Source organism: Pungitius pungitius, chromosome 10 (genome assembly GCF_949316345.1).
Source record: "Pungitius pungitius chromosome 10, fPunPun2.1, whole genome shotgun sequence".
Taxonomy (NCBI): domain Eukaryota; kingdom Metazoa; phylum Chordata; class Actinopteri; order Perciformes; family Gasterosteidae; genus Pungitius; species Pungitius pungitius.
Window position 1 is genome coordinate 9,057,287 of NC_084909.1, and position 25,188 is coordinate 9,082,474.

Here is a 25,188-nt window from a genome sequence, read left to right on the forward strand (position 1 = left end):
GTGTATTTACTTCCCCATGTATGGTCAGCCGTGGTTATCGGTTCATATGCCCCGGCAGATATTGAGCGTAGAATTGATTAATCTCAAAATTAAGTTGCCGAGCCATGTCCCTCCTCTTTTACATCCCTTTTTGAAGAATTTCATTTGAATTTGTGCAGCCCTCTAGAAGTTCAGATACGCAAAAACCTGAGTAGATTGTCCATTCACTTTTTTCAGACAACATTGATTATGCTAGTTTGGTGACACATAAATTAACTTACTAGCGATGTTCTTTAAATAATTCTGAAGATGAAGATCTCATCCTGATCGCAGGGTAAAGGTCCCACTGTGGTGCCTTGTTCTTTTTCTTGTTTTCCCTACCACCAACTAAAATTACCTTTTGTTCTAATACAGTACGATATGTGGAAAGATAGAGATGAACAGGAAAAAAAACAAAAAGCATCAGTAAGTTATTGAGCCTGCAAAGTCCTCCAGAACCACCTGATTGCACTTCATTAGGATTTTTTTCCCCCCCTTCATTCTTCCAAAAGACACAACATCACTGGTTTCCAGTTGGGTTGTGAACCAGTGACTGAAGACCATCGCGTATTAAGTCACTTATTGGTTCCGCAAAGCTTCTGGAAGAGGCCCCTCCAATAAGCCAGCAGGGTTAAAGTTGAAGTGCTCTGTATTGATTTTTCGGTTACCCTTTCCTCTCGGGGGACGAGTGGATCCAACCATGTTGGGATGAAGCCCGCACCAGAATAATGGATCAACAGGACACCTGCACTGTAAAGATTAAAGCTTTCAGTCATTGTTCCAATTGCTCTTCTAGACAGTCGATTAGTCAAGTCAAAGTCTCTTAGCTCTTGGGTCTTTTTCATACATTACATTTTTGATCCAAAATTAAGCTTGAATGGTCCTGCTCAGGTTTAGCATGTTTATTTTATTTAGGATGTTTATTTTAGTATTTCCAGATATTCCTTGAATGTATTTGAAGTTTAATAAAGAAATTCCTAAAAACCAAGGTGACACTATAATATTGTGTGTCGCTTGAGGTATTTTTTCAATAGATATTATTGATATGGTACTTGGAAGCAGGCCCTACAGCTGAAGTACAACTTTCCCTAATGAATAACGTATCCCTCTTTACTACATTTTGGATGTTTATAAGACTCTAACAATAGTCTTGATAACGATTGTTGGATGTAACCCATCACTTGTTTATACCTCTCTCTCTTTCTGTGTTTGTATGTGTGAGCCAGTGCATGAATATAATACCATTCGCATCATGCACCGCATGATTTATTTGCCCTATTGATGTCTGTCTTCAGTGCAGGCAGTCAGAAGGCATTTGCTTATGGGCTCCTAAATCTCAGGGGAATATATTGACCACCTAATAGTGAACTGATTATTGATGCTAACTGCCTACGAAGCTGACACTGCTGAAAGGATTGCTCGCGCCCCTGCTACTTTGTCACTGTCTGCTCATGTAACGGCATGTGTGTCATGTAATATGATTTCACAGATTTCTTCATATTCTTCTTACTGAAGAATGTATTACGCAATAGTGTTTTAAGGATACTCCCTTTTGAGACAGAGTGAAAGGTCTATGGTTTTAACGAGCATTTTACTGTTGAGCTACAAAAATACTCTTATCCTGGATCTTTTTTCACACGCCAAGATCCATGTCATTTAAAGGAATAGTTGTTTAATGACACCTCAACATTGTTGAAATATTAAAAAAAGACAAGGATATTGTCTAAGACCTCTGTAATGTTTGGAAACAATCGCTGCATTTGTGAGAGAGCTGCTGATCATCTTGTTTCGCTAAGCTTGCAACATTTGAATGGAGAGAGAGAGAGAGAGAGAGCGAGAAGGACCTGTGCGGAGCCGTAGCCAAATTTATTCAAGTCTCTCTTCGAACCTGACACACACACACACACACACACACACACACAGCTCATTTCACACTCAGGCACCCCGGGGGTCGTTACTAGAGGTCACATTGAGATGGGGCTCCAGTGGGACTTTTACCCATCCCTGTTACCCACACTTCCCCTTTGATAATGAGAAGCCCCCACACACCCTTTCTAGACAGGCGGCTCCTCGTATGAGCGATGGCAGAGTGGAACGATGTCTGCCCTTTTTGTGTGTTTTTGTGTCGGCGCATGTCCTTTTGTGTCATGATGTTTAGAAATGCTGTGTATTTGTGAAGCGTGCCCGGGTCTGCTCTAGCTCATACCGATGCACCACGTGCACAATGTTCCACTGTGTCTCTGCTTTCCCTTCCTGTGCCTCCCACTCGCTGTGCACCCCCTCGGTGGTATACCAGACTGATCTGTTGGCCCGGGCAACACGTCCGACCACCCCTTCCATTTGACACCACTGACAGAGAGATTGCCGGTCAGTGAGTGAGGCCCGTGACCCTGTCATCCCTCAGCTAGACTGATTGGATTCCATTTGTCCCTGCGGAGGGAAAAAAGGCGGCGATTACAAACAGATAAAGCGAGTGGGACTGCGTGGCGGTTGGCCAGAAGTGACTGCCTAAATCCCCTGTGACAGCAGAGGAGATTGAGAGTGTGTGAAAGTGGGAGGCTTGAAAACAGAGGGTTTCAAGGCCAGCTTGTTTACTGCGGTGGTGCGGCAAGGATGATGGAGGAAGCACCAAGCGGGATGCGACTGAGGTTTTTTTCTCTCGATTGATTTTGTTTTTTGTTTTTCAACACTTCTAAAATCCTGTTTCTTTAGGCTGAATTGCTACAGCCGTACTGGCGTTTCTCTGAAGGTTTCAAGTTTGGAAACTAGTGTTACAGATTTCCCTTAAAATGGATCGCTTCTTCCATTTACACATTGGAAAAGTGGGGCAAGTAGGAGAAATGTGGTTTTCTGTTGAATCCAGATGGAACGTCTTGCATGTGTATTCATGAATATACTTGAATGAAAGTGAGCCATGAAAGGCCCTTTTCTGCCATATCTGTTCAAACATTGGTGCGCATCTACCACAAGCTTTCATTGTGATGGTTCTGTCTGGGGTCTTTTGTCACAGACTTGTTGTAGCATGGCCTAAAAACAGCAGCGAACCTGGCGATGACCTTGTTTCTTTTTTTCTATTATCATTGTCATCTTTACAAATGCTCTCCAACAGGAGTGTGTTTGGGCTCTATTTTTCTAATAGAAATGTATAATAGAGATTTGAAAGCAGTTCACTTTTCTTGTAATTGCATCTTCCCATCAAGATGGATTTTTCAAGTACTTTGATGCTTCAAACAGCGATGGAAAAGAACCATCTATTGAGTATTTTTTTAGTGAGAACATTGCTTTATGTGTGTTTCTCATGCAGAACCTGGGAGATGTTTTGATTGTAACTGTGCTTTTTTTTTTTTCTTGTTATGATTTAGAAGCCTTTATGTGTCACTTTTATTGAAGGCTTTGAATAACAACAGCACTCCTCACGCATATGTTTGCTATGGTTTGTTTGCTGTGGCCTTGACAAATTTGGTACGCAGCACAATCTGCATAACATGTTTTTGTTTCCTTTTTAATTAGTAGATACAACAAACGGGCTGGACAGGTTGCTGGCGGTTCATTCTTTTTTTTTTTTCCTCCCCTTTGTTCTGTAAAAATGTTGTACCTCAGCTGTGTGCATTAATGATAAAGATTAATATCTTGCGCCGGTTGGGCGAGGACAGGCCCTGTTAACTTGGCTTTCTGCAGAGTCCCAATGACAAGAGGCTTCACGGGCCATAAACCCAGAAGGATGGGGGGAGTCAAAAATGGCCGACCATCTCAATTTTCTGCCACACTGCCTTTTTTTCTGCCTGTGTGTGTTTGTGTGTGTGTGTGTGTGTGTGTTTATCTCTAAATCAGACATCATCTCACCTTCTGCTGTAATTCAGATGCCCGGTCCACGTTGTCACACTTTTTCTTCAAAACACATACATGAACACACACACACACACCGACACACACCACATGACACCCATCGTGTCAGACGCACATGAAGCTCCCCCGAAGGTTAGGATAAGTGTTTGTTGGAGAATGGGAGTCACGGTTTAGGCAGAGTAATGCACATTTCCACGCACACACACACACAGACAGACACACATGCGGTTTGCGTGGTAGTGGTCGCTAGTGGAGCATTACAAAGCCGGCCGAGCGGAATGGCAGCTTCATTATGATTGCTGCTGGCATATCAGGTCGCAATTATCGACGCTGGCTTATTCATTCTTTAATTGCCTCATTTAATTTGTTCACACTTAGTGCTGAACAATGTCAACCAGCTGCGGTTGAAAGTGATTTGCTCCAAGGACATGTGACGTACACAACAACAGAGGTCACACCCAACGGTGTGTGTGTGTGTGTGTGTGTGTGTGCGTGTCTAGACATGTGTCTCAGCATGTGTTGGTTTTGTTTTTGATTAAAGGCCTTGATTTGTGGGTGTTGAAAAGCTGAAGTCCTAATATAACTAAAAACGTTCAAATGGGTACCAGACTATGACAGAATTGAAAAGTATTCTCAGTTATTCACAACCAGTGGACAAAGGTAAATGACAATAGTTATTTGTTATGTTTTTCCTGCAAATAAAGTAAAGATATTTTATTAATAAAACTGATAAAGTGATAAAAATAGATTATTTTTGTTGATCCCACATCACATTTCTTCAGAATTTTTACCTTTACATGACATTTTCCCATTAATTTTGAAAGTTGTTACTGGAAAATATTTCAACAATCCCGGGGAGGACCTTGAGTATTAAAAGGTTTGATTCCTTTTATAATTTATTTCCCATTCAAGATCATGGCTTTCATTTTAAAAATTGCATCCACTATTGGGACTTGTAGCCTTTCAATGAATCGATTTATAAGCAATAACGTTTAATGAGTACTCTAGACTGAGGTTCACAAACACTGACCACATTTTCCTATACATTTGCTCGTGTTGATTGGTACCGAGTGGGCCAGTGTGTCTCCTGTCTGCAAATATGAAATATCCCGTTTTGATGATTTTACACTGGTGTCGAGTAAGAATTTTTCTAACAGGTGGCACGGAAGGAATTTAAAAGCCTCAAGCAAACAAGTGTTTAACTGAGTTGGCGGCTGCATTGTTGGAAGGTCAAAACATTTACCTGCAACTTCTTCAGAAGTTGTCAGTTTCTTCCAAATCCATTTGAATTGAGAAGTGATACAAAACACAGCTGACTCATCGATCGTAATGAAATATTCCCAAAGTGTCCCTTTGCTACGGCTAATGTGCATGTTCACCGAAGTTTAGGACTCCTCATTCCTTCACAAACACAATCCTTTGATACCTTGTGGATTCGTGCCCAGAATACAGACTCATTTCTGAAATCGCAAAGGTGCGACCTGACAGAAAGTTGGTGTGTTTGTAGATGCACACGCTCGCGCGTCTTTCGCGCAGGTGTCTGCGTGGGCAAGTGAATCTCATTGTTGAGTCCGGCGGTGATGCCAGCCTCATTAAGACAGATAAGGAGCGACCAATGTCACGGCTGGGTTAGCAGCCCATTGGCAACACCTGCCTCGGAGCTCTCGGCTCAGCCTTGCACCGCGTAATTATCTGGTTCAACTTCAAATGAACAGGGTAATTTATTCACCTGGGTTATTCATGAGAGGAAGGGGGGGCGGCATTAGAAATGTTTCTCACCTGCCTTTTTGCAAAAGGTGACATGAACTGTTTGAGGTTCACCTCGTTTTAACAGCCAGGAGACTGGAGCCACTAGTGCCTTTTGGTCTGATTTTTGCAAAGCCAATCTAGCGTAACTATGATATCACCTTTGGGAAATATTCAGCTCACGCTTAGAAGACATTTCTTTTGTGATACAAATACTTCAATCTGTATTGTAATTAAAAATCCAACCTTTTTATAGTTTGTATGACTGTTTTAACCGAAAATAATCATTGCAGGAAAGTTTAAGCATTTCTGATACTTTTGGTCTGTGAAGTAGTTAAATTAAGTAGACACAGATTGGGTTTTCTGTTAGAAAACACTTGATCAATAAGTACAGAAATTCTTCATCCTTTAAGTTCATGTTGTTCAAAGTATAGCCCTAATGTGAATACAGTACACCAGCATAGACGAATTTAACATGTTGAATACAGAATTGACAAGAACTTGTTAGACCTGCATACAATGTGGTTTAATATGTCCTCAAATAAAAATGTTTTGCATTTGATCATTGAAACCTCAACAGCCCATAATGGCTGTTGAAAACGATCCCGAACGTGAAAAGTCAGAGGATTTAAAACCTTTTATCTCCCCTAACCTGGATATGCACCTGACTTACGTTGGGGGTTAACAAAGAGAGCAAAACCAAGCAGACGGCTTTGAACAATCACTTTCCTTCTGCTTAAATCCTTCTGTAATGCCTCCGCTTGGCTAATAAGCGTCCCACAGTGCACCGAGGATTGACTGAAACAGAGACTCGCGGCTTCAATGATTCAAGGAGACTTTCTTTTACAAAGTGGGCCAACAGTGTGCACTGAATTCCTCATGAGCAGGAGGGTGGGTGGGGTGGGGTTGGGGGAGGGGGGGGGGGGGGTCCTTCCTGTAGGGAGAGGAAGTGAGAGTAGAATACAGATACTGTACCAGTACCAAGAATCTCCTCATTAGGACACACCATATGGTATTGCCACACAGAAGCCTGTAAGCCAGTGGGCTGAAGCCTGCAACTAGGTGCACGTTTTGTTAACTTTGGGACCATAATGGAAAAGCTTCTCCATGGATGATGTTGATGTTGATTTTTTTCAGCTTTCTGCTTTTCGGGTTGATTTTAATTATGGAAAGTGGTCAGGGGAGAAGAACTTTGGTGGAGAGGGAGTCCTCTCCACCAAACGATTGACTTCTATTTTCTACATCCTTGAGCGGGTTTGTGTCCTGCTATTGTCGCGTGAGACATTTTCAAATACATCATCATGCTTCAAAAGCCCCGGGGCCACTCGATCCCATTCACAATCAAGATCATTGCTCGTTAATACATTCATACAGTCATTTGGCTTTCATATATCAATTGTGGTCTCAATTGGCAATTGCACCATGTGAAGATGAAACAAAGATTATGGCAACCTTTATTTGACCAGACTGACTCATTTGTTGTTCACCTCTCATCTAGCAGAGATTCAACATTACCTTTTAATGCTGGTTACTAAAATAAACATGACCTTGTCATGCGGAGCTTGAGGAATCGAGTGGAGATTGGAGGCAATGCCACATCTCGTTTTTATACCCCCACCGCTTGTTCTCAGGCTTCTTGCTTTTCAACCTACATGTTGGAACAGGGGAAAAGGGGATAGTGGTTGAAATCCTCCATTATGTGATGGGACAACCCTCCGAGACCCCAATTTGCCATCAGTCGTCTTCCATGGCGAGCCACATGATGATAGAACAGCGGTGCTCCGTTGGTTAGGCGACCGGAACTCCTGCCCTGCCGGGGCGAGCTGTAACGAGTGCAACCGATTCACTGTGGGACGTCGCATGCCATCAAAAGGGGTATATGTGACGGGGAGTTATGGTGAATGAGGCCCCGTTATGCACATAGCAGCCTTAAAACAACGTTGTATTGTTGACTAGAGACATGCTATGTGTCTTAAGCTTTGAATCTACATTGTACTGACGTAATACAATGTTATCATACAGCGTGAACCAGAAGAGAAAGCCTATCCTCTATCTCTACAACGGATTTTGGGTACAGGGCTGTAGTGTAAGGTTTTTCCTCAAAAATGAACACAACCTTCTCGAACTTAACATTTCACAATTTGGAAAGCTCCAGGGTTTGTTTGCCATCGTGAAGTGCTTTACCGGTAAAAGTTTACTATACTATATTCTTGTATGTTTTTCCAGGTTTCTCACTGTCTTATGATATTGTGAGAGAGACTCTGTGATTCCGCTTTAGAGGTTGAAAGGGAATTCTTAACACAATTCATGCCCTTCAGCTGTTTTTGCCTGTCGGACGGAGATGGGAGAAAAATAGTAATGCGGTTGGAATTATGTCTACACATCTCTTCTCTTCGTGGTTGCACACAGTGTCTGTCAACTGTGCAGCACCTCGGCCCTCTTCTTAAAAATAACGAGGTGATGGAAAACAAACGCATGGAGAAGAACGGTTGCAGAGGACGTAACCGCCATCGTAGATGCAACACTAAGGCGTGATGGCTTTCGGTTAAGTCGCTGTGTTTCACTCTGATACTGTGAGGGTAGCGTTCACAGCTGCGGAGATCAAAAGCTTATGAAATGGCTGCTGAGAGGACTGTCGGCCCAATTGGCCTTTTTGCGCAGCTCCAGAAACGGATCATCCACTTTCCTCTCAAGTATGTCCGATGTGGAGGAGACTAAAAGGTGCAGGTATAATAGCGCAAGTAATTCAATGAGACCCGACTATCTAAAGGTAGCTTTTTTGATGGCAATGCCAGCTAATAATACACTATTATATATGTACACATCAGTGTAAATATACTGTGTATTTCCCCAACACAAAACTATAAAGAAGTTCATCTTTAAGAGAAAGAGGTTCATGTCATTTCACACGTCAATGCTTATGCCAAAAAATACGACTGTCCTATTGACCCCTCCGGTGAGAGACATTCAAACGGACTCAATTGTAGCCTTAAAAAGGACTTCACCTCCGCGTCTCTCTCACAGTGGAATGTATTTTGGGAGATTGAGTTTGTGTGGAAAGACAGGTGACGCCATACCTGGAGTCTTATCTGCTAATGTTGTTTACCCCACTCAGTAGTGTCAGTCAAGTATAATTATATGTTTAATGTGTCTACTCTTGGTTTTCAATTTAATATTCACAGTAGGGTGTATTTATTTCAGTTGAATTAGCGTGGATTAAAATATGGTCCGGTGTGAGTTTAATAATTTCCTTGGAGAGAATCAGTGCAGAGCCTCCATAGCTGAAAGTATGGAGATCTTGAAACAAATATTTCTGTATACATATTTTTTGTACCTCAAGAAATTTCTCCCAGGTCTGGCGGTTAATTCAAATGTAAATGCATTACTCTTGATCCCCAATGCTGAAGTATTTGCCACTTATCAAATCAAGTGACAATATCGTCTATACAATTATTTGCCATAGCTCCTACTACGTAACTGCAGTAAGTGATCATTCAAAAATGTGTAGTTTTCATCTAGATGGCAGGCCCTGTCTGACTTATTTTTTGTAATGTAGCGGTCTTTGCAGCATTGCCTTGGAACATGCCCTGTCCTGAAGACATTACCCACCTGTTATGCTGTGTGGACCCGTGAAAAGAGGGCTTGCTCCATCATGCAGGCTATTTTTTTTTTTCAACAATTTTCATTGATTCCTCTTCACCCCTCACCCACTCACCCAGGAGAAAAGACTTGAACTGAGAATTGATTCTCATCGTTATTGGTCCAAATCCCCGTGCTGTACCCGAAGTCACAGACCTGCAAAAAAGGTCAGAGAAATTACCTCCACCGTCCATGTGTCAGAAGGATTTAGCTGCCTGTCCCACTATTGATTTGCAATTTTGATGCATTTTTAATATTTCATCCTAGTTTTCGCTCAATATGTGAATTCTTTTTTATTTTTTTTTGGCTGAAGCACCCATCTATTTGCATTCTGTTTGGCTAGGGCAGCCGCTGTGAGGTTCATGCTTTGAAGACGCTCCCAGATGTGCTTATTCCAGCGCAGTGGTTCATTTGAAAAACTCTGTTAATTAGTGTGTCTGTATTTCATTGTGACTCTGTTGTGTTCTACTCCTTTGACGCTACGCACACATTTCCGAATGTGGAAATGCATGATTGTGGATGAAATCCAGTGCTACCGTGTACGCGTGGTTTGCTTGCATAATTGCTTTCAGAGTAGTGCTCGACAGCCTTCTGCTTTTTGACTGAATTCTTAGTGTCCCGTAAGATTAAGCATCAAAGGACAAAAGATTCATTTTTCAACAGAAAGCCATTTGCGCCTTTTGCTTCTTCTTCTGTTTCATACATGTGCATCCATAAAGTTATTATTTATGTTCTGGAATGAATGTATAAAATCGTTGACTGATGCCAGGCAGGTTTTTTTCCAATAATCCATGCCAAAAGCTTCAGTGGAAGCATGATACACATGATGCACTGCAAAGTGGAGATTTTGTCGACGTGTCAATTTGATTTCCCACGATGACTCTGGCTTTCACTAAAAAAGGTTTATAGTTTTTCTGTGGCTAATATTAAACCTGCTCTGTTTTCGTATGCTTCTTCTTACTGCTTGACGCCCACAGATAGGTGTCAGGAATACAGAGGGTTTAGAAATGTTGCTAATATTTGGCTTAAAAATGCATCCCAGCTGAATGTGCCGATTTTTGCTTTCAGTCCAGTGAGAATTACTCAGTCCAAGTCAGCTGGACAACATTCTGGCTCATTCTGGGGAAAATGCTGCCTTTTGTTGTTATGTAATTAATACCGACTTGTCTATCTACCCTGAATGCATTCCTGACACATTTCACATATTTGCGGGACCTTTAAGGCACCATTTCGGAACAAACCAAAATACATCTTTTAATGTCTCCTGCTAAATTCTGTTGTAGGAAAAAAAAAAAGAGGGTGTGTATGTGTGTCCACAGATATAAGGTATACTTGCATCCCCAGGACTTTTCTCAGATCAATAGTTGGGGGACAGGGGAGTCATCGATCAGCTCAGTGCATGGAGGCTAATTTATGCCACTGCTCCGGCGATCCCTCCGCACCGAGGCACCGGGGCATGAAATTCAAATTATTATTACAGCCCGGCAATTCCATTATCTGGGGGAAGGATATGTTTCTCTGCCACATATTGGCTGTTTTCTTTGTGTAAAGGGAAAGTGAGGTAAAGGAGAGTTAGGGTCCAAGGCCTGCCCTCTGTGGCCATGGCAGTGTGTGCGCTTGGGGCAGGTAGGGGGGGGGGGGGGGTTATTACCCAATTTATCATTGTGGCCTCACTTTCTCCCAAGCTCCCCCACTCACAATCAACAGAAATAAAGCAGCTGTACCAACTCTGGGCACACAGTCGTCCACTGAAAGCTGTCAAAAGCGTTGCGTCCGCCGTTCAGTGACCTGCACCAACTTTGTGCTTTTCTCCATTGAGGGAACATCGATTGGTACGAGAACCCAATATGAGAGTAGAGACAATGTTACATCTGCCATAAACATGAATGATATGCAGAACAACAATAAAATAACTTGTAAAATATGTGTAAATAAATGACCTCGGGGGCTTTTTTTAGGTTTTGGGTAGCCTTATCTCGGACTATTCTCAACGATTGCTTTGGCACACTTGTATCTACTCTTATTGACGTTTGAGAGGAGATTCTGAAATACACCCAGAGATTACGAGCTGGCCAAAAACACCACAAAAGGGACACAACATTAGTACAAAGAGACACACAGCAACCGCAAAGACATATCTAAATTATCTGCAAGCTATACTCCATTCATTGTGTGTTTTTTATGAATATATATATAGGAAAATAACAATATAAATCTCTGATTGTTTACTCTGCGTTCACAGCAGTTGAAATAATTTTCAGGATGTTAGTGAAATGAATTGTCTGGAGCAGCTACACCAAAGCAAAGCAAAACAACAACTACAACATCATGGTTGAACATCTAGTATGGTTCATTAACAATTGTCCATGGCTGTAACAAAAAAACAAACATGTTTTGGTCCCTTTTAAAAGTTCTGTTACCCTTTTATTTCTGCCCATCCGTGCCCAGGGGTCCTTTCGTCTCATAATCCTCCCGGTCTGTGATCTTGCAGAACCCCGAGGCTGCTAATGCAACGGATGCAGGGTTATGGCACGATGACCATATCTACGGCTTTTAGTGTATCGGAGTGTGTGATGGGTTTCATCCTGATCGGGCAAACCAGTTCTGTATATATGCAAATTAAAGTGCTCTGCTCTGCAGGGGACAGTGGGCAAGACTAGTGAGCCCATTAGTGAGCTCCGGCTCTGTTCATCAAACTAGGGTTAATATGTGTAACCTTAGTTCTTTTAAGTGGCATCTGGGGAGTCGTAACTGGCTGTGAGATGAGTATATTGTAGCTTTTTGGGCCTTCGACATGAGCATGTTATTGCTTGTGTCAGTGAGGGGCAATAAAATAAAGTGCAATTGAGTAACTAATGAACAGTTTTGTTATAAGTTGCCTATAATAGCAGTTTATGCCCGACCATCAGTTCAGTTCCTGCCCAGTCTCTATAAACTTTGTCATATAACGCATCTTGTGTGCCTGCGTTTGAGTCCTAACTCAATACACCACATTTCAAACATCACAACTTTGGCCATTAATATGTCTGCCGGTTTTATTCATCTAGTAACAGGGCAAAGAAAACACAAGGCCTTCTTTCTTTTTTTGTATTATTTAAAATAGAGCAACCCTGAGTGTTCCGGCATGGAGACCTCACCGACCACACAGCTCTACTGATATCAACATCAAATCAGAAACCCATGGATAGTTTTGAAGGCGCTATGAAGGATGTTATTTTGTAGAAGGGAGATTAATCGAGAAGTAGGAGGTAAAATAAAGTAGAAAGACAGGCAAACTAGAGGTCAGGGACTTTCGAGAGACTCATTAAAACCAGCCAAACTCAACGTTCAAATGAAGGGGTTTGTTTCTTGGCCCTGAGTCACAATTAATTGGCACTGCAAGGGGCACCAACACTGCATCTACAGTTATTGTGTAGAAAGAAAAGAAAAATGAATGGAAAAAGCTAGTCGGAGAACCAGAACTCGGAGAATTCCAAAATAGCTCCGAGATGCATATCAATGTTGGTTGGGCTGAGGTGGCTGAGTATTTTCCTTATATTCTCCTTGAGTAATGTTCATATATCTAAATAGATGAATGAAATGTATCATTGACCAAAAAATTGATTCTGATTGAGTTGAGTGAATAAGGTTCTAAAACTAAAAATCATCCTTCAACCCATAATGAGTTTTAGAAGTTTGAGTTTTAGAAATCAGATGTGAAACGCATACTTGAAAGAATATTTTGTCTCCACTTCAAATATTCTTAGTTATTGGAGGACGGGCCATGAGGTTGAGGTCCAGGCAAAACAATTGCAGATTTTTTACACGAGAAGTTTTACTTGCGATGATTTTTTTTTTTCTATACGAAAGTGATTTGAGACAAAAATGTAAGCTTTTTAACCAACAATTGAAAACACATCTCTCCCCTCCGTTTTCACCCAATGAGAATCTATCGTCTCTGGTTCTGAAGCCCATTGGAGCAGTAGAGGAATCCTTTCAAAACGCCTCCGATACTTTGTAACTTATTTATAGATGATTCCACATACTGGATTAAATGTGCATCACTTATTTATCAGATTTAAATGGAGAATTATTATTAATATCATTAAAAAAGCCTCTGAAACCACATTTAGAGTGTAGATCGCCTCCAGTATTAATCCAATCCAAAGCAATTACAATTCTTCCTACCAATAATGATCTCTGTGCACCAGTGGTAATCTTGCAGTCGGGAGTTCAGTAATTTTCTACGATGCTACGAGGTGGCCCCTACACTGTGTGGGAGAACCGGCATGCTACATAGGAATTTATTTATTAAAATACTAATGTTGAGCAGAGCTTGACTCATCTTTGCTTTCCAGTGAAGTTTCACCCATTTTATAGATTTATTTGCTGGGTTATGGTTGCTAGATTTCTACAAGAACAAAAAAAACGTTTAAAGGGGTCAACCATTCATAGACGCTCGTTTTTTTTAGTTTTTTTTTACCCGTGGTTCCCTAAATGGGGTTGACCTCTTTCTCATTCCCATGGGTTTCCTTTCAATGTCAGCCAATTTCAAGAATAGGTGTGAAGGCAGCAGCTGGCAGCACAGGCCTTTTTCCTTTATCTTACCTAGTGATTGATTCCCCCGGTCTCACCGACACCAATGGGTTAAAAATCACCAGGACCACTGTTACACAGAGATTGCATTTAGCTAGTGCTGCCAAACCAAATGGGCTACCAGTCTGTCTGGTAAAAGAATGAGACACAAAAAGTGAGGCAGAAAGAGATCTTTGGTTGTTGATGCTAGAACCCTCTTTGCTAACTCTTGTCCTTCGTAGGTGCTTTGTTTGGTTTACTTGTCATTGTCTCTGCATACATTTAACCAAAAGCAGACATTCTCTTGACTTGTATCTGCAAAGCCTTGTTTGCAATCAACAACAGGCCCATTATCTGTTTGCATGTTTTACTCCAAAAGGAAAACAAGCAATGGGTTATATTATTATCCAGGTGGAGTTTTTGTTTAAATATGTATATAAAGCATGGAAAAAAACGGTCCGGTGTAGTTATCTACTACAATGTCCTCTTCATACCCAAAGAACCCTTCATGCAATCTCTATTACTCACCTTCGTGCTTGTTTAGCTGGGAACCAAATTTGGTGCAGTTCTGACACATGGCACAATCACTATTGATTAACTTTGACTAAGCAAGCGGCCGGCTCTCTGTGCAGCAGTGGGGACAGAGCTGCAGTGCCCTGCACACCCAGCCGGGCATGTTGTACGTTACCCTGTGCCAACTGGAAGCGGAAAGGAGTTTATTTCATTGCCGTGACTGTGGGTAGGCTGTGACTTTGTTCTCCCCTGAGTCCGTGTTGGCAGTGAAAGTGCTCAACACGGTTTTGTCCAAATCAAACTGCACAGTAAAAGTTCTACATTCAAATATGTTGCTTACTACAATTGAAGACCGAAAGCTGCTGCTGATGAATGGAACTTTAATGGATAAAGAATAATAATCTATTTTATTTAAATTGTTACACTTTGTGATGACGAGTGATATTTCTCTGCCAGGTAACTGTGGTACTTTAAGCGCACACAGTAAGTAGGATACAGTTGAGATGCATTTATTTTCTAGTAACTGCGACTCAGGTGTGTGACGCCTCTATGTTAGGGCACGTGCACTGTTGTTTATATGAGCAGTTCTCGACAAAGCTGAAAGCAGTCAGACAACAACAAGCCTGCCATTTGGCCAATATGGAACCGCCATGTTTTTAAGTAAATGCCCAAAGACGTCCTTTCATCTAATGTTGTCTTTCTCTCTGTTTTGCAGGTAATGTGCTAACGGCCGCAGCTCCGATGACCGCAAATGTGATGAGTAACACAGCTTTACTTTACGGCCACAGTTGGACTATTGGATGTAAAAAAATTCCGATGTGAATATGCATGCACAATGAAACAAAAGACATTAACATTTCAACACCTGCAAAAGGGATGAGTGCAGCAAACGCTGGACAATATTGAAAATCTTAACAATTGACATTAATATGCAAGGAATATGATGGTACAGTAAAGATATACTCTCAACATAACAAAACATACTCCAGAGAGCTTGAGATTCAACTTATTCTTGTATTATATATATATATACACACACACACACCGAGGTTAATAATGTATCAAACTACAAATGTGTGTGTCTGTTTTTCACCTTGCAGTGCCTGCACTGTATGATGAATAATAAATGGACACACACACCCAAACATGTAGTGGTTGGAGAACCAGACTCACATCATGATAGTTAACTGCCAGAGTTGCACAACTGTTTGTTGTTGTCCCTGCACTGTAAACCTGTGGAACTGGTTGAATGTACAGTGTGACTGACTTGCAAAAGTTTTACCTTATTTTTTTTTTTGAGGTGATGTGTAGCTTATGCTTGCTCTCATGATCTCCTTTTTTTACGGTTATTTTTGTATTTGTTCCCCTGCCGACACGGGCTCAAATACAAAGCCTGAATACAAAGGCCTGCTTTTCTTTTAAAGTTGCAGTTCTAAACCCATGCTCACATGCAAGACAAATGGGTCACACGTAGGTCACAAAAGAGGAGGGCCAGAGGATTTGTAATCCAGTTTCTATAATCTTTCCTTTCTGCAGGTGCTCCTGGGAATACAAGTAGGCGTATGTACAGAGACTGTAGGTCGAAGCAGACAGGCAGGGTGATTAGGCTGAGCTGATCTGAGGTTGAGCAGTCCTGGAGGTTGCTAGTGTGCCTAATAAGGAAGGGTAAAAAAACGGGGGCACAGGGGACCGGGAAGGAAAAGGAATTTGAACAATGTTAGAGTAAGAAAACACTAGTTGATACAGAATGTCACCCACCATTTATAACTCAGCATTGTAGATTGTAGGAGCAGTTGCCATTTGTTGTGTCTCTACCCAGCAGATATACAGTGACAGTGTGCTGGAATATCCAACTGTAGAGATAAACAATCCAAAGAATGAATTCCAAGTATGCCAAAATGTAAAACTGCTCATTGATGACAAGGCAGGGAATTTTCCACTTGCCTTCCAAACCAAAGTCCTGCTTGGAATATTCAATTAAAGTTCATTTTTATTATCTTAAGAAAAGGCTCCTGTAAACAAAATCATAACTTTATCCTGCCGCCCTCCACCTCTTGGCCTCAATGGATTTACGGAGTTTGATTGACAACCCGACATCAATATCCGTTTCCATTGACTTAACTGTCTCAGAAGGCCGCCCCTGCATAAATACCTGGGTGCGATTGTCAACCTCTTATCTTTTTAAAGCCTGGTGATTTGCGTTGGTTGGACAGCTTTTGGAGTTATCAATTGCTTGCTTTCACAGGTGTTTACAGTAAGGAGAGATGTGCATTACATAGCCAACATGTTTTAATCATGCCTCCACCCTGACATAAAGGTTGTTATGGATTAGTTGTAGGAATAGACAACAAGTGGTGTGTTTTTTCTTACAATAATGATTTTTGCAATTATGTAGCTCTATTCTGCCCACACAGACTTACCAGTCCAAATCTGTTGGGTAAAAAGGTTGCTATACTTTTACATAAAATGTCTCATTACACACTCCCACACACACGCACCACACAGACAAAATATTGTGTGAGAATGAAATTCATAGGTCTTATGAGAACGCCATTTTTTATATATTGTGTACAATATATGACCTTTGCTTCTTTGCTTAGCATACTTATTGAAATGAGATTCCTCCTAGAACACAGGTTTTATTGTATTTATTAGGTATTTGTCTGCACAACGTGCTCATTTTCTTTTGTCCTGTTAACAATAACTGCTAATACCTACAATGAACTACTGAAATCTAGAATTTACAGCATTTTTGTTCAGTAGATTCATTCATGTACAGAAAGTTGAAATTGACTTCGTTCATCATTTGCTAATTATTGTAATAATTACAGAACTCAGGGTTCTAGCATCAACAACCAAAGATCTTTCTGCCTCACTTTTATTGTAATAATTACAATAATTAGAAAATTAGTAATTATTAGTAAGCAATTGATTTTTAAATTGCTATTTTTTATAAATATTTAAAAAAACTAAAAAAATCTACTGTGTTTAAAAAAGAAACCTCAAGCTGTTATTCAAATGACAAATGCCTACAAGAAGATAATATAATGTGTACATATTATATTTAATATAACAAATTCTTTAATATGCAATAGTGGGACATGAATCGGCAATCAACTTACGATAGGTTGTTAAAGACCAAGAACATAATACAAACAATACAAAGAAGAAATGTAAATAAAAATAACAAATGCAATATGAACGTTGTTATTCTGGCTGTGTGAGTGTTTTTGTTATAAAAGAATGGATAATCTTAGCCTCACGGTCGCCACATATGCAGTGAGGCAGAAGGAGGTCTTAACAGTGTTTTACATCCTGTGAGAAAAGGTATGGATCTAAAAAATAATGAGAGAGAGCGTGCGAGAGAGAGAGAGAGAGCAAAGTAAACTCAATCATAGTGAGTCAATTTGCTTTGATTTGATCTTCAGTCTCATCTGGAATTTAAAACATGCTGTAGTTTGAGGTGATGTTTAAAATCACTGCGTGATTAAGACTGCTATAAAGGATACTGGAAATAATGTGAGTTGTACATGCGGTACGTGTTCGTTTGTTGAATAAATTGACTCCACATTATGCTGAGGTGAGGATATATTTCATGACGGACCAAAGTTTGCTCAAGCAAGTGAAATGGAGTGAAAACTGGGTTGGGTGAAACACATTTGGTGTTTTTGTGGGTGCACAAACACATAAAAGGTGATGCCAACATTTACAACCCCTGTGCCCTGCATTGTTGTATTTCATCACACATCTCCCACTCAAACCATTCATCCAATACGTCACCTTCAAACGTGGTGACGGAGTGCGGAATCGGAACCAATTATTCAAGCTTCCACAGCGCGGAGACATATCCGTCAAATGCCTAAAAAAAAAAAAGAAATGTCTTCCCGTCGCCCCTTACCTTTCTCTCTCTGTCTCGTTCGTGCCATGAATTCACCTGCAACATCGCTCTTCACCTTACACCCTTCACCTCTATTCTCCAAACTCACACACACACACACACACGTGCTCCCACTCCGCATTTAAGGGGGTGAATTTCTTCAGCGAACGTATCATTGGCGAGGAAAGCAGTGTTTGCGGAGGTGTGTGTCACCGGGAAGACGACTAGGACCTCGGGTTGCCGTCTCTACCTATTGAAGCGACCTGTCACTCATTAGTGCTGACCCATGGTCGGTCGCTGTGAGGAACGTAAAGGGAAAGGTCGTCACCCGAGTCGTATGTCTGCCTGGACTGAATAACTATACAAGGGGACGGGACCAGCTGACACAGTCAACAGCCACACAGGTTCTAATTGGTCCTTAAAATGAAAATGAGATAAGACCAGAAGATAGCAGCAGGTGGCCTAGTTGATACTTATCTTACAGGATCTTGTGCATCCAACACCCACATTAATGATGCACGTTTTACATTATCGAGCGTGCATCTGATTTAGCGCGTTCAGCAAAACACACATTAACAGCTTGTAGCATTATTAATACCAGACAAAAACATACAAGCAATTGCTCCCTGCACAATGTGCTTAAATCCAATATGTGTAGAAGGCAATTTTTTACTTGTCTTTGTCTGCTGTACAACCCCAGCGAGCGATCACACTTCCTGTCATACCATCCTGACTCTCCACCTGGGAAACTGTTCCTGGAAATTGCTTTTTTTGTGTCATTCAATTGGAGGTGCAAATGATGTTGTGATGGTGAAGTTTAATCACTGCAGACAAAGGTTGTTCTCAGTTCCAGGAGGTATTCTAGCCTCAATTTTTGTACTTTGGTTTAATCTGACTCCATTTGATTTGGATTATTCACTGTTGTTGTTGTTGGTCATAATTATAGAACATATCTTAATAGTTAAACATTCCTCCGGTAATGTCAAGCGTTGTCATTATTCGTTTACCTACCAGCTAGAGTACAGATGCGTTTGCTTCATCAAATGTAGGTCCTCCAAAAAAAAATTATTTTTATTTTAAGAATCTTTAGGATTTTTATCCAAATATCTTTTAACATATTTGAAAATTTGAAAAAAGAAAAAAAAATTGAAACCGAGGAGTTGTATTAATGTTAACAAAATGTAGAAAGCATGACTAAGCTGTGAGCATATTGACAATGTTGTTATGAAAATATATATTTAGAGGCATAGCTTCAGTATTTCTAAGTGCCTTGCATTTCTCTTGTGGCCAAGCAGTTGACAGTTTTGCAAACTGTGCAAACTATACCCGTTGTTGCTGACTTTTAATTAGTTGCATCTCGACTAAATCCATTACCATGAATAAACCCTTATGATGAATGGCTACCTTTCTACAGCTCATTATGTTTGGCTTTTCTAAAAAACAATGACACAATGAGGCACACTTCTAGCTGTAGTTGACTGATTGTGCGTCGCTCATTTGAAGTCCTCCTGAGTACTCCTCAAAGATGTACAGTAGGAGCTGAACTGGTTTTAAAAGAGAAAGTTCTTCACACTGAAACCCCATTATTCTTTAGAATATTCCTCCCGATGTGGCCATGTGCCCTCGGTGCTGCATATAGGCCGTTTTTCCACCCACAGGAGCGGCTGAATCACTGCTGTGAAATATACACTGTCTCCTAAACAGCAGTGGGTGGTATACTAAGAAAGAGGTTTACCAAATGAGATAATCCCAGGTGTTTGGCAGCTCACATCCTTTTGATGACTTGCAACATCATAGACCAGCCAGGTGGGTAAACAAGGCATCAGCCTACAGCATTTCTGTTTTTTTCCAAAAAAAAAAAAAAAGTGCTGCTTCTGTCTGGGGTGCAATGTTAAAAGTCGCCAAAACTTTTAAAGAAACCTCCAGAAAGATATTGTTCAACACATAGAAAGTGAAATGTTGAATCAAAGGGGAGAGAGATAGAAGAAGCAAAATGACTGCACGAAGCTCCATGGGGGATGCATGTTGTGAGAGACTACCCCCACACAGGAGGAAATCTGGTCGCAATTACTTAACCTGGAATAAAACAAACAATGGAGAACTTGTGAATTGACATTTGCTTCCTTCCGGAGAGATCGTAGATCACAGCATCACTGCAATTAACATGCGGTGACATTTTCTTGGTTGCAGTGTCTCCCCGGACTCCCGGCTAAGGTTCCCATAGTGACAACAGCGGCTGTGCATTCTGCTACGTACCGACCAACGGCTTTTCCTTTCAGATGAAAAGGAACAGGCTGACAACAAAACCCAATTGATTGGTTGACGCTTCACTGCGGAGTACTGGAGCAAGTTTAACCGGCTCAAATTAGTGTCGTAGCTTCATGTCACTGACTTCTATCGATAGTGGCATGTGTAATGTTGTCCATGGCTTTAAGCATATTTGTTCTGAAAGGCCTTATACATGTGGATAATGATTCTGCAATAACTTCACATCATTACATATCTAAACAGAAACGGTGTCCAAAGGGAGCCAAAGCAAGCTTTATTACTGTTATAATATTACTTAATTACTTTAGGCATGTAAATGAGCATTCTTGCTTTGTATTTTTGGGGAATCTTGCCGCTGTATAAGAGGTTGAATTAGGTCAAATGTGGGCAGTGTAATGCATGAAAAACAATGTTAGGGATGCACAGACATATTCATACATTTCATCTACAGGGTGCAATTAAGGCATCTTAAGAAGCAATAACGACAACCTGAGAAGGACCATTCTCAAACATGCCACATGATTTTAGATGAGGCTGAAAGTCAGAACAGAATATTAAAAGGCAAGTGAACCATATATCAAGTATACTTTAATATAAGAAAAATCTACAAGATCATTACAATAAAAAGTACATAAACAAGAGAAACTTTATGCACATCAATGCAACTGGGAAATAAAGCACAAAACAGTTGGATAGTGAAAGCTCATTATTTATTAGCAAGTGCAGAAAATCCACTTCATGTGTGGGCTTTAACATTGAGATAAATTAGCATATAAGTAAACAGAACACCTAACTTGAGCATATTCTGAGCCTCCCTGGAGACTCGTATCCTCCGGTTCTACTTTCCACCTTGTTGTGTTATAATGAATTACTGTGGCTACAGATGTGTACGGACCCAAATCGTCCACATTGCAATGCACACCAAAGGCTGTCTGTAATGCATTTAGATGCGCACTTTGCCTCACGCATGCACCTAGCATTTGAAAGGGAATTGAGCTTGACTTACAAATAACTGAACTGATGTTTGATTCTATCTATCTGAAATTGCTTGCACCTGTATCAGATTTTGTAGATTATAATGGCGGCGCCATCATTTACACATACAGGAAAACCCACGCAAGAGCAATACATCCTTGCAGCAAATACACACACCCATATACATACACACACACACACATATAATTTGGCTTACACTGCACAATCAATAAGGTTCACTGGTCCAAACAGAGTCAGCCTCTTTTGTTTCAGCTCTACTTGCCTTTTACAAGGACAGACACATTTAGATACATTACCCCAGATGACAGACAGGCCAACCCATCAAGGCCTCGCTCATATGTCCCCTTTAATGAACTCAAACAATGTGCTCTCTTGCCTGACGGAAGACAGGATGGGATTTGAAGGAGGCTTAAGAGTTGCAGGCGCGGCTAAGCAGAGGCACAGCTCCGGGTTGGGAGGAGCTTAGAGCGCTATATGCAGTAAGGAAAGGGATCCTGATCGGGTTCATTGGAGCATTGCTCCCCGACTTTTTTATGAGCGTGGTGCCTGTGACCCATTAATGCCGACGTGCAAGGCGAGGCAGATGCATTTGAGTGGCACATTTCCACAACAACGCCCAACAATAAAATAAAACGTCGAATATAAGTTGGAGTTCAGTTTGTGAAAGGAACAGTAAAAAGAACCCCACTTCACCACTGAATCTGGTTTAATTAAAGGCCGCAGCAAAAGGAAGGCTTCAATCTTAATTTGTTTGTTCCAGACATGAGGAGAAAATCTCCCGCCCTCGACCTGAGGGGTCAGGACTGTTCGTACGGGAGCAGCAGGTCAAACGTGTATTTTGGTCCTAAACCATTCATTGCTTTACAAACCAACATCAGGGTCCTAAAGTCCGTTCTTTGTTGGGCAGGAAGCCAGTGTAAGGACCTCAGAACAGGAGCCATGTGATCCACTTCCCAAACTGTTGTCATCTGCTCGTCTCCTCTGTATTGTCCCACATGGGGGCTTTTCCTCCTGCAGCTTAAAAGGTCTTTGCCTCCTTACAACCCACAAGGGATTTTACACTGTGCCCGGAATAATAATGCTTTTGCAGTAGGTTTTTTAATTTTTTTTCTCCACTGAGGGTCATTCTATAAATGGTAAAACTGTGTCCTTGTTCTGGGCTTGTGTGTCTGCTCCCTAGCTGTTCAGCAGTTGGGTTCACGTCTGATCTAGATAAAGGAGTACATTTCTTTATCAATAGCCTTTCAGGTTCATCAATGGTTGTGTTGAAGCAGACCATTAAATGAAGTAGACAGAAAGCCCTGCATAGATTTAGTGGCGCGCTTGTCCACTCAGCCACTGAAGGCCACGCGTGAAGCCTTCGTTGTGATATAAAAGGAGACCATCACATCTGGATGGAGCAAATCCAACCTTGGTTTATTTGAACAGGTGCGTCTGTATTCAAAGTTGAAGGGAGGTCTAGTCTTTGGCAAACATAATCAGTGTTCTTAAAAAATATAGCAGTCTTCACCAGAAGCTTTTGCATGACTGATGATAACTTCCATTGATCTATTGTCAGTGGGAGGGCTGAGTCGGAGTGACAAGCGGCCTGGACACATGGACAGAAGTGAGGTCCACAGGGAAGGAGATGCATTCAGTGCCAGGCTCTGTGTGACCACTGACTCATCCCACTGGTGTGCTTCTTTGACACAGAACTACATCCACATACCTATCATTTTAAAGGCACTCTTCAAAAAAGATATTCAACATTATTTCCCGAAAATGGTTTTGCCCTTCTGTAAAATTGTGTCACGTCTTGTTTTGCTTAAGCTGTCCTTTTCAGGTATTGTCTTCAGTAGAACACGATAGCCAATGTTAGCAATCTTGAGGTAACTATGTGTTAACTGTCACTTCTGAACCTGTTCTGTAACTTTAGAAAACTCCCAAAACAATATGCTGGCAGTCGCCAGTACTCTACTTGAATTACAGTGGGCACCATTCGACAATACAGGGTACAATCTTTGATTTAATAAGTATATTTTATCTCCTCTTGGCATGTTATATCTAGTAACCATAATACATTGCTATTAATTATTCTCATCACAAGAAGTTATCTGTAAATTGTTTTATTGGGTTTCTTTTTAGATTAACCGGCCAACAGTCAACTTATTAAGCAAATCAATACTAGCAGGCATATGTCTGTCTAAGCATGTTAGTCTAGTATCCACTAAAAGAAGCTATCCCCAGTTTCACGTTTTAATACCTAATAAAGCACTTGCATTTAGTAGCACAGAGGCGCACAGGGCAAACGCATTCATCAGTGATATCATGATTATATGTAATTTTAGTTATTTTATCTAGCCAAATGCATATGAGGAAAATGGCAAATGTCGTCAGTGACTGAACAGACATAAAAAGGACAATAAAAACAACAAATGGCAGAATAACAGAGAGGTGAGTCAGATTGCGCAACCACTGTTCATGAGTCTGATTGCCTCAGGGCAAAAACTGGTTTTAAGAGATGTCATGTGTTTCATTGCCATGTGTTTATTACTCCATCTATCATTTGTGGTGTTTTGCGGTTTGCAAAAATATTGAATAGATGTGTGACTATAGTGAGTTCTGCCTGCTTTTTAAAATCCTTGCGAAAAACAGTAATTGGTCATTTTAAATATTGTACGGTTTAGCTTTGTAAAAGTTCTTAGTTACATTTTGGAATTTATACTGTTGGTTAATTAGCGGTTAATTAACAGCCTTTTGGGCCCGTTGGTGAACCTGCCGTCTCTTTGCATGTCCGAAGATTTCAGTCTCACCCAAGCGCATTAATGCAAGCCAAATCCCCGCCTGTTTTGTTTTGCTGCGATTACACGTGAAGTGTCCCACACGCAATCAAACAAAACGTTTCCGTCATCTTGACGGAGGCGTGTGCTGACGGGCCGCCGCTGTTGGCTGACTCGCGTTCGTCTTTGTCCATTCTTTCACCTGAAGGAAATGTCCTCTGGCTTCAGCCTTCAGCCCTTTTAATTTAGAGGCGTGCTGACTGAACTTTTTATTTTTTTTGCTGTTCAGATATGACAGTCACCACATACACTCGCAGACGCACACACACGCACGCACACACACACACATGTGCCAGGTTGATTGTTTTATACAGCGGTCGCCAACAATAAATGGCAGACTTCTGTTTAGTATGCATCGGTGTGAGCCGATAGGCTTTCTTTTTTATTACATGTGTTTGCTGTCACAAAAACACTAGTTTGCATGTCTGTGTCTGTGTGTGTGTGTGTGTAAACATATGTATTGAGTTTGTGCACATTTACGTACAGTTTTGCCTGGGACATCGTGATTGATAGTGCGGAGGCCAGGGGTTGTTAAGCGTCGGGTTTGAGATGACATGAAAAGTTGCCTGCAGCCATCAAACATGATGCATGTTGGTGTGACGCGGAGGAGGAGGAGGAGGAGGGGGGGTAACCCCCGATAGGGAGGTGGACAAGCGCATTGACACTAATTTATCCATTGGACTGACTTCCTGTGCTGCGAGAGCTTGGGGGTGCGATGGTTTTGTCTTTCAGAAATGACCATGCACTGTTTTTTTTCTGCAAGGGACTGACTGATGCGGGGAATTATTTTAGAAAGCATGAACTTTGATATCGCAACCGGCTGCTGAAAGGATGTAAACAACGTGGAGAATGCGCTCTTCAGTGATAAATAAATATAAAAATAATCAAACAAAATATATATATTACAGGGAA

At 41.1% G+C, this 25,188-nt stretch overlaps 1 protein-coding gene across 1 annotated transcript in view; it reads left to right on the forward strand.

Moving 5' to 3' along the window:
• LOC134132798 (receptor tyrosine-protein kinase erbB-4-like) overlaps positions 1-25,188 on the forward strand; it is a 124,328-nt gene that overhangs the window by 42,291 nt on the left and 56,849 nt on the right. The gene's annotated exons all lie outside the window — the stretch shown is intronic.